Source organism: Emys orbicularis, chromosome 12, assembly GCF_028017835.1.
Source record: "Emys orbicularis isolate rEmyOrb1 chromosome 12, rEmyOrb1.hap1, whole genome shotgun sequence".
Lineage (NCBI taxonomy): Eukaryota > Metazoa > Chordata > Testudines > Emydidae > Emys > Emys orbicularis.
The window spans coordinates 4,234,347-4,240,500 of record NC_088694.1 but is presented as its reverse complement, the minus strand read 5'-3'; positions in this window follow the sequence as shown (position 1 = coordinate 4,240,500).

Sequence of the window (6,154 nt, the reverse complement as noted above, 5' to 3'; positions counted from 1 at the left end):
GGGAGGGGTGCTGCTTACAGCTCCTTTCAAAGGGATGTTGAGCTGGATGTCATCTACCTGCTGCTGACACCTCAGCCTGAGTCCCAAGGACTCCATACAGACGGACAATGGGTAATGTGGGGGAGATGATTGGGCCTTACGGGACTCCATAGCCGAGGGCTTTGGAGGTGGACAGACGGTTACTCCTAATGGCCCCCTGGGTTTGGTCTCAGAGGAAGGGACTGAGGCGTTTCAGGGTGTTTCTGTTCATTCCTGCAGACTCTTGGAGGTGGGCAATTGTAACGATCCAGCCCGAGTCCAGGAGATCTGAGATGAACGCTCACCACCCTTTGTCAACGCCGGCGTTCCTCTTAAATCCTCCTGCCTTGGCACTAGCCCTGGTGCCGCTCCACCAGCAGCAGCAAAGGCTCGAGCGCTCGGCCGAACAGGGTCCAGTGCTCACCAGCATTTTTACCCTTCTGTTGTGTAGACCTGCTATGAGCAGGTTGCCAGAACCTAGCAGCTGGTCTAAACTAACGCTACCGTGGGTGCGGGGGCAATGGTGGTGAATTGAAATGAAAAGGCAGCCTAGACAGGCACAGCCCAGATGCTAGGTCTGCAGGCCATTTCTTACCTCCTGAATGCTACAACCGCTGCTTGTATTCACACACCCCTAGTCTAGCACTGGCCTTATTTGGATCAGCTTCCCCACCGCCAATCCGTCTCTGCATCTCTGCCTTCTAGCCAGCACAAGCTCCCATGTTTTACAGGTATTGCTACGTGGTATGGTATTAGTGCCCTTGGATTGCATTAGCCTGCATTTATCTATATTACAATCTCAGGCTATTGGTAATTGTCAATTCTCTAGACTCATTCAGTCATCCTTAATTTCTCCCCTTGTTACCCTGTGCTCAGTCCCTCCCAGCTCACTGTCATCCCTGCGTTTGATCCATCTGCAACTTGCTATTTCCTCCAGCTCATTTTAAACAAATATTATGAAGCAGCACAGAAAGTCGCTTTAATTAAGGGCTTCTTAAGCTGCCAGGCTTTGTAGAATTTGGGGATTACGGACTCACTCCCACTGCAAGTTCTTGCCATGCTCTTGCAGTTTGCTTTCCTACCTCTTCTCCTATAGTGGTTGCTGGGTCTGGGTCCCTCCACCCCCATCGTGGAGCCCCATTAACTCTATATTGTTTCACTGGGACCCATTTTCCAGGCCATCAGCCTTCCCCTGTAGTGAGAGCAGCTTGTTATTCATTTCAGTGCTTTTTTCAAAGTGTGAATGTAGTGGTGGTGAAAGGTGCTAGACAGAACCCAGGAGACCGAGGGGCTGCTTCCCCCGCATACACGTAAGTCAGGAGCCACTCCCTGGAGAGTGACAAGGCTACAGTGGAGTGGAACTGGTGGAGGGAAGAGGAGAATCAGGCCACAACACTCTGTTTAAAGTGCCTGATCCTCCTCTGCTCTGCACCACGTGTTGTCATTCCCACCAGGGCAAGGTACATAGGAAGTGCTGCCAGATCTCTACAGTGATGTTTTAGCCCCACTCTGTGCAGGCGTGAATGACAGAGCAAGGTGAGAGGCAGTGGAGAATCAGGCTCCGAACAGTTAGCTACGGTTCAAGCTTCCCCCCCATTCACCTGCCGGTGTCCCTCAGCCCTGACCTCAAGGGCACCCTCGGGGGTGAAACACTAGGCCAGTCTCCAGCTCTGACCCAGCCGTTGGTCTTTTACCTGAGCCTGCTGGCATGGTTATTATCTAAGCCTTTTTATAGTACCCATCACCATACTGCCAGGGTTGCCATGTGTGATGGTGGTTTTTGTAATGTAGGCACCTATTTACTGGAAACAAGACTGACATTCACCCAACTTGTATCACATAAGCCGCTGAACCTTATCAGATCACTACTGTCCTGGTTTGTGTTCCTCCTGGCGGCTTACAGGTGACTGGTCCTAGATGCCTGGTGTCAGACACCTCGCTGCAGGGGGTCGGTATCCAGCCCCCAGCACATGCAGATGCAAGCTTTCACTTAGAGTCACTTTCTGAATGAAGCTGAAGCCCACGCTGCACTGCTGCAGCGCTGATGGAGTTACACAGGGACAACTTTTCTAAGTACAGAAAAGGGGCCAGATTTTCAAAAGTATTTAAGCATCTAGGTTAGGCACCGTTTTGAAAATCCCACTAGACACCTATGGGCATCTTTAAGTGCTTAAATGCCTTTGAAAATCTGTCCCAAGGCTTTAGGGTAACGGAAAAAATCCCAAACAAACAAGCTTCCAACTGTGAACTGAGTGCAACCTGTGCAGCGTTGCCTTTCTGAGTCTGCAGCCAGCCTGTAACAACAGCTTTGGGAGATGGGAAACTGCCCCCATCCGTCTTATTGGCGTGTCAGTTCTTACGCCCTGTGAAGTCACTTAAAGAGCCAGATCTTCAACTATTTTAGGCATGCAGTGGTGCCTCTAATTTGTATGTTGACCACAGTTGGGTAACTGCCCATGCAGATGGCAAACGAAAGAGCAGAAATAGCACCGTTCGTAGAAGTGACTAGCCTCATTTTTCCCCGTTGCAAGATTCTGAACACAAGGGTGATTTACCAAATAACAGTCAGGAACCCTACTCAGCACGTACTAAAGCAAGTGACTAACCTTAGCCCTGGAACTAGGGTGACCAGACAGCAAATGTGAAAAATCAGAACAGGGGGTTGGGGGTAATAGGAGCCTATATAAGAAAAAGACCCAAAAATCGGGACTGTCCCTATAAAAACGGGACATCTGGTCACCCTACCTGGAACAGCCTGGTAAAAGACAATAGGGCTACTTATGTGCTATGTGCTTGGGGCCTTAACGAGTGTGTAGGATTCCTGTTCTACCCTCGACTCTTCTGTAATTCTCCCTTTGCTGCCAGTGTGGGATTCACTATGGATCAAGGCGAGTACAAGGTCCTGACTTTACAGCCCCAGCCCACAAACCATGATGAATATAATTTGACCCTCTCCACAGAGTAAGTTTGACACCCCTGCTGCAGCCACCATTCCCAGTCCCCTGAGCCCTTTCCCCCAGTTCCCTTCCCCACATCTGCTCACATAAGTTTCCCTCTGCGCTGCTCAGTGCAAGGGAGAATATGCCCCACTGACAGCAGCTATTTCTTATTACAATATGTTATGGTTCATTGACTTGAAGATCTGCATCCTTGGGACTTATGTGACTAGGAAGTAGATTCCTCTGTGTTAATTAGTTTATGCCTCAGCAGTGCTTTGAAGATATGCTCTAGAAGTGCTAGGCATTTCTTTCATTTACACTACCCTTGGACATTCATCCCTGGGATCACGCTTTGAAGTTACCCCACAGATGAATTTGGCCCTTGATTCTATAGCAGTGAATGATAAACCCCTTCTGCAGGACCCTGAGCTACCAGATCGCTTGACTTTCAAGAGGAGGGGGTGGTGCAAACCACACGTGAATGAGCATCATAGGATGTAAAATCCGCCCTTGAAGCCAGACCTCTTTTCAAAAGGAGGGAGGTGCTTTTTTTTAAGACCACCCCACCCCATCTGCTGGGTCAGAAAATCATGGTTTGCATTAGAGCTGGCATCTTCCGAAACTCACATGGGGGCCAGTGAAAACCATTTCACTCCCACTTCAGTAGCAAACAAACAAAGCTGTCACTCCTGTAAATAACGGACGGTTAATTACACAGTCCCCATATACCATGGCACTAGGAGAGAACCACTCTGGGGTTATTTTATTTGACAAATTCTCCCTTTCAGTAAATAGTTATTAGTTGGATTCGTTTGTACTCAGCTTTTTTTAGACTTCAAATATTCCTTGTGGTTATTGCTACACAACAGTGATTCTGACATGAGTATGTATCTGTGTCAGGCTCACAGCCGGACTCACTCCCTCCTTCTCTTTCTCAGCAGGCCCTTTCAAGTTCCCTGGTCCAGCTTCCAGGCTGGCCACAAAAATCTTTCAAAATAAAATTACCTCAAGCTCAAAACCTTGATAGCAAAAGTCCTTCCTCCCAGTATTCTTCTTCCACGGTGTGTGGGAGGAGACTGCAGGTCACCCTTTCCCTCCCGGGGTTGAAGATCCATCAGCAAACAGGCCCTCTCTACACCCCCACCCCCGAACAATAGGGAGCTTTTTGTACTGTTTTCCCCTTAGGGTTTTTGTCTTGATTGACTGATTGAGAGAGAGGGGAGCTTTGCCCCATGCTACACTACATGGGTCCTGGCCCTTAAGAAATAGTCATGTCTTGTCTTCCCCTTTTACTCTCCCCGCACTTCTGTCCCTGCTGTCCCCAGGTCTTCTACTTGGAACAGAGTAGCCTGGATCTCATCCCTCCCTGATTTCTCTCCTTCTTACAGAGTCAGTGTACCCATTACAATATCCATGTTCACGTACCGCATTGCATGCTAGGTAATAGTGTGAGAGGACTCTGTGTTTCTAAAACTAAAGTGGCTCTTTATTAAAAGATCTACAGATGGGCTGTCTCTGGAGCCAGCATTCCAGCCACGTGCATGCAGACTGACTTCCTGGGTTTCTCTAAATGCCTCCCTCGGTTCCATGCAGGTTGCTCCAGTCCAGGTCCCCTCATTGAGCAGCTGGTGCCAGAGTTTCTTCTCTCCACACAAAGGGCAGGTTGGCACCCTTATGCCCCAGAGATGGGTGACACAGGAGTGCTCTTGGTCTGCATATGTGTAAGTAGTGGGTTAATAGATAAGCTGCCAGTAAATGGTGTTCATGAATATAGAGCCTAGTTCCTGGATTTTGTAGGACCTATAAAATTGAGCACTGCAAATAGCTTCCTCTGGCAGCTTTTTACATCAGCTCTTAACCTCTTTGAAACAGAAGTAGCTCAAAGTGCATTAACAAACTGTTAATGCACATCAGCAGGATCCATACGGACAGTGAGTCCGCGGCAGGCTAGTGCAGGAGGGACCCACATCCCAGCTTGCCGCAAACTCTATGTTTGTGTAGACCCGGGATTCTCAAACTGGGGGTCGGGACCCCTCATGGGGTCATGAGGTTATTACATGGGGAGTCGCGAGCTGCCAGCCTCCACCCCAAACCCTCCTTCACCTCCAGCATTTATAATGGTGTTAAATTTATTAAAAAGTGTTTTTAATTTATAAGGGGGGTCACGCTCAGAGACTTGCATGTGAAAGGGGTCACCAGTACAAAAGTTTGAGAACCACTGGTGTAGACAAGCCCTCAGTGTGAGAGCTGGAGGTGTCTCTGTCTATCTATCACTGTCATTTGCATTACAGCCAAGCCCTGTCTTTTCTCTCCTGTGTGAGAAGCAATGGATCAGAGGCATACATAAAGATACATAAGGCAAGGGAGCAAAGTTTGCAGCAGCATTCTCATAGCGGATACAAACTACCCACTGTCAATATAGGAGTAATTACATATCTGCCTTGGTTCTGTTGGAGAGACAAGGTAGGGGAGGGAATAACTTTTATGGGACCAACTTCTGTTGGTGAGAGAGACAAGTTTTTGAGCTTACACAGAGCTCTTCTTCGGGTCCGGGAAAGGTACTCAGAGCGTCACAGCTAAATGCCTGGTCAAACAGATAGTTCAGCATAAGTAGTCAGCACATATTCTAAGGAACCATTCAAGGTGAAGTGGGCCGTTAACACCCCTGTAGTGATAGGACAAAAAGGGGGGTTAGTGGCTTGCAGATTGTTGTAATAAACCATAAACCCAGCATCTTTATTAAGACCATGATTTTTAGTATCTAGTTATGGATTTAAGCACCCAGGCTCGTCTTTAGACAGCGTGTGCAGGTTTCCTTTGAGGACGAGGAGGACTGGTCTGATATGGAGTGATCTCTTTGTGAAAAGTGTTCACCCACAAGTGATGTGGTGATGTTGTCTTTTCTCCTTTTCCTGTGTGAGTTCATTCGAGAACGCAGTGATTGTCTGGTCATTGTTATCGGGGTATTTAGTGCACTGGATGAGGTACACCATACGTTGTGATTCTGTTGAGCTCTTTGGAATGGTGGTTACAGAATGTCCCAATTATCAATTACAAATTAATAGGTAAGGAGCAGAGAGCTCACACCACCATCCAGCTTGAAAGCCTCTCCGTATCTTAGCAATAAACTCTCCACAAGCAGCTGTGTCACTCTGGAATTGCCATAGTGAAACAGACCAATGGTCCATCCAGTCTGG